Raw genomic sequence first — 12,476 nt, 5'->3', positions numbered from 1 at the left:
CTTATGCAAGTGCTCTGCATTTTACATTTCTGTTCATGATCTGATTTACTTTTCCTGCAAGTTTAATTTTCTCTAAGCTTTGATCTATTGCTCTCTTTAATTTCCAGCACCCACTCCCCTTTACATTTAATGAAATTTTACTTTTCTTGCAATTTAAGATTCTTGCAATTTACATTTCTTGCTCTTTAAGTTACTCGCCAATTTACACTCTGCAACTTTAAATTCATTGTCATTTACTTTCTGTTGGATACAATTTCACCCAATCTCACCTAAATGATAGCTTGACTAAACTAATCATCCACTAAAGTTTCTTGATCCATCAATCCCTGTGGGATCGACCTCACTCCTGTGAGTTTTATTACTTGATGCGACCCGGTGCACTTGCCGGTGAGTTTTGTGTCGGATCGTTTTCCGCACATCAAGTTTTTGGCGCCGTTGCCGGGGATTGATTTAGATCAACAATGATTAAGTGGGTGAGAAGTCTAGATCAAGCATTTTCTTTATTTTTGTTTTCTGTTTTAAATTGAAACCAAGGTGTTTGAGTTATTGCCTCACTAAGAAATTCTTTCTCTATGACATGAATTTCAAATTTCATTGATGTTTACAAAATACAAATGGAGTTCAACTCATCTTATGGTCAAACAAAATTTTATGGGATATCACCCACCATCACCAATCTCTAATGGTGGTTGGGAATATCACCAAGAAACTTCAAATTCTGGGCACTCCAATTCATGGAGCTATGCTTCAGAACCACAAGATGAGAAAGAAAATCATATGGGATATTTCCCTCCACCACAAAATGATGCAAGTCATGATTCTAATGGTGGCTGGGAAGGGAATTCTAGTGCTCCATATGATATTCATCCAAAGATATCATCACTTGACCATACTTCAACCGAAAGCCCCTTTCAAAACTCACCACCCACACAAACTTCCATGAACCACTCAAGGCTTTCAGAGCTTGAGTCCATGTTCAAAAAATATGAGAAAGAAGCACAAATATCTTGGAAAAGGCAAGAAGCTCTCTCCAAAAATATGAATGGAGATTTAGAGAAAATAAGGAGGAGCTTAGAACCACTGAGCAAGAAAAATGAAGGCCAATTGATGGATATGAAGGAGAAAGTGGAAGAGCAAGATAAGGAGGCCACTGCATCAAGTGAACTTTCAATGAAGAATGAGGTGGTTGAACCTGAAACTGCACTTGAGATGACAAGAGAACATGAAGACTCACAACTCTCACAAACCTCCCTGGACCAAAACGCCTCAACACTTGAATCCATGATTGAAAGGTATGAAGAGGAGATGAAGAAAGCTTGGGAAGATCAACAAACCTCCTCCATAAAAGAGCTATTAAAACAAATGTTGAGTGTAAAAGAGGAAGTGGAGGAGCAAGAAAGTGAAGAAGTCATTCCAAACTCAAGTGAGGCAGAGAAGTACATAAAGGAGGAGTTCATGGAACCACCAATACAAGAGACTCTTGATGAAAAGAAGACTCCAACAATCACACAACCACCAAGACTTGGATTCAAAGAAGTGAAGGCAATTAACAAAAGCACCAAGAAGAGGATTGTGACCAAACTACCAAGGACAACATTCAAGAGGAGGTCAACCACAAGCAATCCAACCCCTGGACCAATAGCAAGCAAGCTCAATCAAGCCATGTACAATAGAAAGCTTGCTGAGAGGAAACCAAGACAGGGGGCAATAGCTGAATCTTCTCCTCTCTTGAAGTCATTCCTCTTAACAAACTGGAAGAAGAGGAAGAAAGTGAACAACATGTCAATCGTAGGTATAATTTCTCTTCTCTACTTTGTTTTCGTTCTTTGTTTTGTTTAAATTCAATAAATTGGCATATGGTTACATTCTAAGTTTGGTGTTGCCTTGCAACAAATTGTTTTCAATATTTTTGGATGATTGCATCAAATCAAAAATGAAAGTGACACACCAAGACTCTAAGTTTGGTGTGCCACCTATTTTTCTATGCAAATCATTCAGCAACACCACTTGTCTGCATAACCATAATGTCTTTGCAGTGTTAATTTTCTTTTGGTTTGATATTTTGTTATTCTGTTTACTTTAGTTAATTCTTTATTTTTAATGCTTTCATTTTAGTTTGCTTATTTGCTGTGTTTATTAATACATCACCAAGAGAGCTTTATTAATGACAGATTCTTGGCTTAGTGATTGTATTTAATAAAGAACAGTTTTATTTGCTTGGTTTTAATTCAAATAAATGGACATAGGATTGCATTCTAAGTTTGGTGTTGCTATGCAACACAATTTGCTTCAAATCTTTACTGGATACTTGCATTGATTCCAAGTGAAAGTGTCACACTAAGTTTGGTGTGCCACTTATTCTTTATGCAAAGTATTATGCTCACCTTCTTAAGCTTGCAATCACAATGTCTCTGTCTCTTGTGCCTTGATTATTATCTTTAATTTTGCTTGCTTGAAACACATGTACTACTAACATTTCTTGTGTAAGACATTCATGATCCATCTTAGCCCCATAGCCACGGTTCTAATAGTTGCTTGAGGATGAGCAAGCATTCTGAGTTTGGTATGGGAAGGAGGAGAATGGGAGGAAAATGACAACAATAGAGAAGATGAACTACAAGGTTGTAAAGTTCCTTTTCCTCTCATTTGTTTCAAGCACTATAAACTGCATGATTGTCTTTACCTTCTCTGTATGCATGTGTGTATGAAAAGGCATAGTTTGATTTCTAAATTGCAACATGGTGCTGTGCCATTGTGATTACCAACTTGAGTTTTGTGAATTCAAAAGCAGTAAAGCATCATGATCATAAACAAACAAGGAACTAAAGAAGAGTTTAGCATGTGCATACAAGTATTGGAAAGCTAGTATGATTAATTGTTGCTCAATTGCATTGGATTTTATTTAATTGAAGTTTTCATCTAGAACATTTTGTGAAATCTTTTAAAACCATGAAAACCTTGAAGAAGCAAATGCAAAATAAAGCAAGAAAAGAAAAAGGGAAAGAATGAGAAAGATGAAGGCTCTGAGTACCAATGGCAATTCATTTGTTAAGTACTTGTGGTGTTTATATATCAAGCCAAATGCTTGAAAACAAAACACTTAGAAGTCAAGGTTAGGCTCAAAGTGCAAAAGCACTCCCTCAAAGCTCAAGGCTCTGAGCATCAATGATTAGAGAGTCAAGAAAAGAAAAGAAAAATGAGCTTAATGAAGTCCTCTAATCAAATGCTTGTGGTGCTTATGTATCAAGTGGTAATACTTGAAAACAAAGCATTTAGAAGTCGTAGCTTTGTTATCAACTCATGGGGCAAAGCACCCAAAAGGAGAAGCTAAATAAGAAAATCAAAAGCTTGTTTCAAGGAAGAAATATAAGAGAAAGATTTCATAAATTGAGCTAGATGGAAGCATCAATCATTTACATTTCTTTTGTGATTGTAGCATGCTTAGAAAACTAGCTTACCATGAACATTGAGTTGCTATTCTTCTTACCTTGGATTGTCAATCTCTATTGCATGATTCTTTTCTTGGTTGGGGACAAGCAAGGTTTAAGTTTGGTATTGTGATGACATGTCACCATGTCATGTTTTTCTATGCTTTTTCATTTGTTTTCAATAGGTTTTATGCACTTTCTTGAGCCATAAGCAAGCCAATTGGGTAGATTTTCATGTTTCCGTTGATTCAATCAACCATGTATGAATTAATGTAATTTCATGAGATTTTATGCTATAATTGTCATATATTATGAAAGAATAACAAACTCATGATTTTGAGCAAAGCTTTGATGTGTTTGGTTGATTGATGATAGGTGAAAAGAGTTTGGAAGAAGGTTGAAGAAAGAAGGAATGGCTAGGAGCAAGAGAGAACAAAAAGTTTGAGCAAAAGTTTGCCTCAAACTTTAGCTCAAACTTTCGGATAAGTGAAAACACACCAGGGAACAAAAAGCTTGAGCAAAAGTTTGCCTCAAACTTTAGCTCAAACTTTTGGGAGAAAAGCTTGAGCCAACGTTTGCCTCAAACTTTTTGGCAAACGTTGGCATCACAAATCAACACCCTGGAGAGAAAAAGTTTGCGCCAATGTTTGTCTCAAACTTTTTGGCAAACGTTGGCACCACACCAACACACCCAGGGGAGAAAAAGCTTGCGCCAACGTTTTCCTCAAGCTTTTTGGCAAACGTTGGTGCCACAAGGCATACAAGGGGTATACTTCCAACAAGAATAACTTGAGCTACAAAGCTCCAAATGAGGTGATTCAAAAAGAAATGGAAAGTAGGAATCAAGAGCTTTCCAAGCATATATGGCACTGCATGGTGGACACTAAAATTGAGGGAGAAAACTGCCCCGCAATGAGCATAAATGAACATGGTGGCAACCTGCAGTGAGACCAACTGACCTCTGCACCTTCGACGGAGTATAACTCGAGCTGTAGAGCTCCAAATTGTGCGCTTCCAACGGCATTGGAAAGTAGACATTCAGGGATTTCCAACAATATATAATAGTATGGGGTGGACAATATGTTTGAGCCTCCAGAACTGGCGTTTTCGACCACGTTTGAGGCAAACTTTACCTCAAACGCTGCATACCAAGGCCAGCAACCTTGTCCTTTTCAAAGGAGCATAACTTGAGTTGTAGATGTCCAATTGAGGTGATTCCAATTGGGTTAGAAAGCTGAAATTCAGAGCTTTCCAACCATATATAATAGTCTATAGTGGGCAAAAAATTGGCAACGTTGACAAGAGGACAAAGTAGCGCCACATATATGCACTAGGGGGCCAATGTTTGAGCAAAAGTTTGACCCTAAACTTTGGCTCAAACGTTGGTAGCAGAATGGGGCAGCTGGTGTAAAAAGTTTGAGTAAAAGTTTGCCTCAAACTTTTACTCAAACTTTTACTCAAGCTTTTAAGATTCACAACCCGGTTCACATTGGTTCTCTCTCCAACTCCAAGAGCAATCAACCAAGGCCTCTATCAACCCAATTCCATCAAGAGCAAGGGCCCAATTGACACCACTCAAAGGCACAAGAGATAGTTAGAATAGAAATTTCATTTTAATTGTAATTTGTTTTGAATTTCATTTTCATTTTGTAAAAACGCCTATAAATAGGTATCTGTTTCATTTTATTGGGGAGGCGAGCTCCACTAGGGAGCATTAGGAATATAGAACTCTCTCTCTTTAGTTTTTTTTAAATCTTGGGTTGAGAATTGAAGAAATTCTGTTTCAATCTCACCTTGAGAATTCTCTCTGTTTTCTTCTTTTGCAATTTTAATTTCTCCTCTACTACAAGTTCCTTTGCTGCAAGTTTACAATTTAATTTACATTGAGCTTGATTTTGATCTTTGGTTCTCATTGCTTTCTGTTCTCACTGAATTCAATTTACATTCAAGCAATTTAATTCTTATGCAAGTGCTCTGCATTTTACATTTCTGTTCATGATCTGATTTACTTTTGCTGCAAGTTTAATTTTCTCTAAGCTTTGATCTATTGCTCTCTTTAATTTCCAGCACCCACTCCCCTTTACATTTAATGAAATTTTACTTTTCTTGCAATTTAAGATTCTTGCAATTTACATTTCTTGCTCTTTAAGTTACTCGCCAATTTACACTCTGCAACTTTAAATTCATTGTCATTTACTTTCTGTTGGATACAATTTCACCCAATCTCACCTAAATGATAGCTTGACTAAACTAATCATCCACTAAAGTTGCTTGATCCATCAATCCCTGTGGGATCGACCTCACTCCCGTGAGTTTTATTACTTGATGCGACCCGGTGCACTTGCCAGTGAGTTTTGTGTCGGATCGTTTTCCGCACATCAGTGAGACCCTTTATGAAGCTTGGGAGAGATTCAAGCTACTGACTAGGCAATGCCCTCCAGACATGTTCTCTATATCGACTCAACTGGATATCTTTTATGAGGGCTTATGTGAAATGTCCAAGATGTGCTTAGATAATTCTACAGGTGGTTCTTTGCACATGAAGAAGACACTAGAGGAGACTACTGAGCTTATTGAGTTAGTTGCTAACAACCAATACTTATATTCCTCCAACAGGAATCCTGTGAACTCTGAGACCCATCAGAAGAAAGGTGTTATGGAAGTAGAAGCTCTTAATGCTATCCTTGCTCAGAATAAAATTTTGAGTCAGCAGATGAATTTAATTACTCAACAGTTGAGTGGAATGCAAGTTTCAGCTGTCAACACCCAGAATAAACCTCAAGAGGTCCCTTATGACATGTCAGGTAATTTTAGGCAAAATGAGAATTATGATTATGCTCAATTTTCTTCTGAACAGGAAAACTACATGGTGAGTGCTCCTAGACACCCCAATAATGATCTATACTCAAAGACCTACAATTAGGGGTGGAGAAATCACCCAAATTTTGGGTAGAGAGACCAACCTCAGATATCTCAGAATTTTAACAATAATTTTCAGGGCAGTTTTCCGCAGAATAATCAAAATAACTGCCAGTTTCAGTCTCATTAACAACAACCACCTCAGCAGGCATACTCTCCTTAGAAACTTGGAGTGCAAATGGGCCAATTGAGCAAGCAGATACCTGAGAGGCCTCCAAGTACGTTTCCTGGTAATACAATAGTGACTCCAAGAGAGGAATGCAAGGCTATCACCTTGATAAGTGGACAAGTGGCAAGTATGGAAGCACAAGTTACTAAGGAGCTGGTTGAAAAAGAAGCTCCAGAGCAGACTGAAGACACAGTAGTACACGCCCCTCCTAGGCGTGCAGACAACCCCTTCCCATTCTTTCTTGACACTCATCCTACATTGCCTAAAGCTCCTGAGTACAAGCCCAAGATGGCATATCCTCAGAGACTTCAAAAGGAGACGAAGGAGAAGCAGTTTTCAAAGTTCTTAGAGGTTTTCAGAATGTTACAAATCAACATTCCTTTTGCTGAGGTTTTGGAGCAAATGCCTCTCTATGTTAAGTTCATGAAGGAGTTGTTGTCAAAAAAGAAGCCTTTAAAGGGAGATGAGACAGTGGTCCTGACTAAAGAATGTAGTGCCATCATTTAGAATAACTTACTAAAGAAGAAGCCAGATCTAGGGAGCTTTCAAATTTCATGCACCATTGGGAGCACAACCTTTGAGAAAGGGTTATGTGATCTGGGAGCAAGAATCAATTTAATGCCCTTGTCTATGATGAAGAAGTTGTAAATCCAAGAGGCACAACCCACAAAGATAGCATTACAGATGACAGACAAATCTATAAAGCCTGCATATGGATTAGTAGAGAATATCTTGGTCAAAGTGGGTAAGTTTTTCCTCCCAGTAGATTTTGTGATTCTTGACACGGGGGAGGATGAGAATGCCTCTATAATCCTAGGAAGACGATTCCTGGCCACTGGGAGAGCTCTAATTGATGTAGAAGTAGGTGAATTTGTGCTCAGAGTGAATGATGAGCAACTAGTCTTTCATGTCTTCAAAGATGTACATTCATTAGGTGAAGGAGAGAGGTGCATGCAGACTGAGCTTATTGATCCAAACCTTCAAAAACCCCCTGATGATTCACCACAGAATCTGCAGCTCAAACCTCCTTTGGTGACAATCAATAAAATTCTTCCTGACATCAAACCTAAGTTTGGTGTCGGGAATGCATCATCCACTAAGGAGGAGAGTCCCAAAAAGAAAGTACTCAAAGGATGGAGAAACAAAAAGATCCCCACTGAAGGTTTCTCCCCAGGAATGAAGGTGGTGGTGACTAGCAATCCAATGTTGACTTATACAGTAAACCGAATCCTCTATCTAGAGCATATTGAGCTACTTTATGGACACACAGAAAAGAAGTTCAAAGTGAGGGGTGAAGAGCTGAGCCCCTATAATCCTCCTCCCTAGAGGAGCTGACCGTCAAGCTAGTGATGGTAAAGAAGTGCTTGTCGTGAGGCAACCCGATGTTTTCGTATCCTTTAGTTGACTTCTGTTAGTTTAATTTTCTTATTTATGTAGTTTTAGTTGAATTTTTACTGTTTTGCCTTTGTTTTAGTATATTTGGATCATGCAGAATTATTGAAACAGAAACAGGTTCCTGACTACAGAGCTACAGACGTCAGGAGAGGAGTATAGTAATTCGGAAGAGTTGACGCCTAACTAGAGATTTTCAAGTCAGGCGCCGCATATTACACATCAAGGACTATTTCGCTCTGGAGGGTCAGCGGCTAACTTGAAGATTTTCAAGTTAGGCGCAAAGTGTGAAGACTTAGAACAAGTTAGGCGCATTGGAGGCCAAGTTGGGCATAGAAGAAGCTAGCCCATTCGGCAGGGTTCAAGTAAGGCACAGCAAAGAAGGGCATAACATCAAGTTAGGCGCAAGGCCTTGATTATTGATTCAAGTTATGCGCACCACAACTGAAGTTAGGCGCCATCTCCTTCCACAATCATTCAAGTTAGGAACCATCATTGGATTGATTTCTATAAATCCAAACCATATCCAACAATCCTTAAACCAAATCAATTCCCTATCAAATTGATCTTATATCCCTTCAAGCATCAAACCTGTGGTCCCTTCCCATATCCCCTCCCCAATACCTTCGTGACCCTACTCCCTTTCCTTATACATATACACCCTCCTTTATATAACATATTTATATATATATATATATACCCCCCTTCTTATATATATATATATATATATATATATATATATATATATATATATATATATATTATTAACTATATATAAAAAAATAAATAAATAAATACATAAATAAATTTATAAATAAATAAATAAATAAATAAATATTTATATATAAAAAAATAAAAAAATAGTTTTTCTTTGCTTGGGGACAAGCAAACTTTTTAAGTTTGGTGTTGTCGCTTCGCTTGTGAATTTTTTGTTTATTTTAATGGTACAAAAGGGAGGCGAATCATCTTCACGGAGGAGCACATCCTGAAGAATGAGACGACCATTACGATATCTGAGGTGGTTGAGTTCCTTTCCTTCTATATTTTCTTTCATTCTTATTATGTTATATTCTTATTTTCGCCTATTTTACTTGGTTTCTACATGATCCTTTGTTATTTCAATTCCTAGGTTCTAGTTTAATTTGCTATTTTTTTCTGTTATTTGATTTTAATTCTGAAAATGTCTCATGTATTTCTCACTGAGCTTGAATCCAAAAGAAAAAGAAGAAAAAGATGTATTACATGAGAAATAGAATTTATAACAAAGAATAGTCTCATTTACTTAATTGTGGTGGTATTAATTGTGATTCTGAATGCATGACATGAACAATGCATATCTAAATTTTAATCAAAGGATGTTGATGTATAAGGAACAGGAATTTAGAGAACTATTATGAATTCTCTGAAGTTTGTGAAAGCTTAATCCTTGAGGCAAAAGAAACAGCAAAAGAATAATAAAAGCAAGGTCCAAGGCTCTGAGCATCAAGGACTAGGGAGGTCAGATATGATTAAAAGCCCAAAGAGTTGTTTCCCTAGTCATATGCTTGTGGTGTTTTTGTGTCAAGTAATCCTTGAGACAGAACACTTAGAGTCGAGACCAAGTGCATTTAGCAGAGTATGCCAAAGGCTTTGAGCACCACTGTCTGGGAGTAGTTGAAAGAAAAATCAGAACTTTGAGAAAGTTCCCCAGTTAAGTGCTTGTGGTGTTTTTGTATCAAGTAAAGCTTGAGATAAAACATTTAAAGTCACGGCTTGGCTCAAGGTGCAAAGCACCAAAGAAAAGAAAATTAAAGGGAATTTTCTGTGTTCAAGGATTAAAACTGAAGTATAAAGACCAGAGAATTCATAATATGATATGGATTCTAATTCTGAATGACATTGACATTCCTCTGATTCAAAGGAAAGTGAGATGCCAAAATTGTTCAGAATTGTAATAGATAAATCCCACTTTAAGAAGAGACATGAGCATAATTGAACTCTCACTTCTCATGAAAATTCACATATTAATCTTGTATTAATTTTTGTTGTTTGAGGACAAGCAACAATTCAAGTTTGGTGTTGTGATGCGTGAGCATCTTTCCTATCTTTTCCTAGTGAATTTGCATTCAATTTGTTGAGTTTAATCAAGAATTAATTATCTTTTAGCTACGATTGATGCTACTTTGAGTCGTGTACAATTTTGTTTATTTTAGGTAGTATTCAGCTGGATTTGATGGAGTTTTCACAGAAAAAGAGAAGAAGACGCATGATGTTGTCAACCCTAACCTCTCTGCACTCAAACCTAAATAACTCGAGCTACAAAGGTCCAATGGACGTGATTCTAGTGGTGTTGGAAAGCTAACTTCCAGAGCTTTCCAACTATGTATAATAGTCCATACTTCTTCTCCATCAAAGCTGCCAAGGCTGCGCCTAACTAGAGAAATCTCAAGTTAGGCATAAGACACAACAACTACAAGCAAGATTGGTAGATTCCTTCAAGTTAGGCACAGGTGCACTCAAGTTAGGCACATGCCTTACTTACACGCACCATACAACCTCCGAAGCATATCATGGTTGAAGACATTGAAGGGGTTGATCAAGAGATGAATTCAATCATTGATGAGTTTCTATCTACAATCGAATCCTCTCCCATTGGGCTTGACATAGAGATTAAAGAAGAAGAAGGGATGGAATTGGAAGAAGTGGTACAAGTTCCAAGTTCCCCAATCTATTATAATTCCGCATCAACATATGATCCTTTGAGTTTGAAGAATCCTTCCCCATTGGGCTTGGAATTGATGATGAGGAAGACTTCACTAAACCTCCTATCTATGATTTGAGTGATGGGGAAGAGCTAGAAGAAATTGGTGAAGGAGAATGTGAACTTGAGGAAGCTTGGCAAGAGGTAGAGGTTGAAGAACCTTGCCAAGTGGTAGAAGCCTCTTGAAAAGGATGGACGGGAGTGGAACATGCCTTGTCAAGACCGTTGGGAACTCCTCCACCTAGGTTACCATCTAATCCTACATTTGAGTGGGTAAAACTTCTAACTCTTAGCTTTATTATCCCACTTGAATTTGGCTTGCTTGAAATGGATGGCCAACTTAGGGTGCTTTGCGGAATTAAACATAAGAGGAGGATGTTTAGTGGTTGGCATTGTAAGTCTAGGCTCACTATGGTGGGAAGCTAAAAATTGAGGAGTTTGGGTTGGTGTAGTTCTCAATTGAATGGGCCTAGAAAGGTAGTTTGGTGCCTTTATGAGAACTCAATTTGCTTACCACCCGGAGGAAATCACCATAATCAACTTCAAGACGGGTGTCAAAACAAAGTGTGGGATCTCGGATTATAAGGAAATGATCAACTTTGGGAGCTCATGGTTTGTGAGGAACTCCATCAAAGCTTTGAGATATTAACTTTGAATGATGGAGCTTATTGGAAGTCCAAGCATTGGTAGATGTTCAAGGATGGATTCAAGCACAAGCCTCCTTGATAAGAGCTCCCCATGAGTCCAACTTAAGGACAATAAACAAAAGTGCTAGGTGGGAGACACCCCACCATGGTAACATCTTTTCCTTTTCCCTCTTTGTAAATACTGGTAAAAATTAGTTTAATTTCATGTTTTGTTTAGTTAGTTAAGTTTTTTTGGGATTTTAGTAGGTTAAATAAGGTTTTATGGTGTTTTGGTAGCTGTTTGGAGGTTTGGAATGCTTGGTTTGGTGCAAGAACTTGAAAAATTTGAAAAATAGAGCACCATGTCACGCATACGCGTCACCCACGCGTACGCATGACCCCTAGCTTTTCAATCATCCACGCGTACACGTCGCCCACGCGTATGCGTGGATCCAAAATTTTCACCTCCATACAAATTCCAGAGAGTTGTGCGAGTTTTGGGCTGGGATTATGCCTTTAGCACAAGCCAACCCACGCGTACGCGTCACCTCACACATACGCGTCGCCTTTCTGAATAACCCATCAGGCGTATGCGTGACCTACGCGTACGCATCGATCCCCTTTCACCCCACCACGCTTACGCGTCACACGACACGTACGCGTGGGTTGTTCTACATCACCCACCTTTTCTTTCCTTCTTTCCATTTCTTTCCTTCTTCTCTCTTCTCTTCTCTTCTTTCCACCCTTCAATCATCATCCAGCACTACCAATCACCATCTATTACCATTTATTTTAGTTAGTTTGATTTTCATTTAATTTTTGTTTTTCCTTATGAGTGTTAGAATTATTAATCTTGTTTACTGTTTATTGCTGTCGATTACTAGTGGGATGTTAGTTTAATATCATTATTGTTAATTATCATTGTTGGATTCTTTGTTGAGGTTATAATTTGTTACTTGGTTTTGGATTCTTAATGTTTAATTTTATGCATACCAAGTACATGTGACATTGCCTTCAAGCTTTCTAAATCTTTTGAATTGCATGTTTTGGCCACCATGCATTCATCATCTATTGTTAGGCATTTGTAAGTATCAATGCATTTTTGTAGGTGATGCTTTTTATGATTGACCCTTATTCACATCACCTATTTCATGCATTGAGATTTGTGGAATTTTAAAATTGGATCGAAATCTTATGTAGTG

Source organism: Arachis ipaensis, chromosome B6 (assembly GCF_059453495.1).
Source record: "Arachis ipaensis isolate K30076 ecotype BB chromosome B6, ASM5945349v1, whole genome shotgun sequence".
Classification (NCBI taxonomy): domain Eukaryota; kingdom Viridiplantae; phylum Streptophyta; class Magnoliopsida; order Fabales; family Fabaceae; genus Arachis; species Arachis ipaensis.
Note: the sequence above shows the minus strand (reverse complement) of the source record.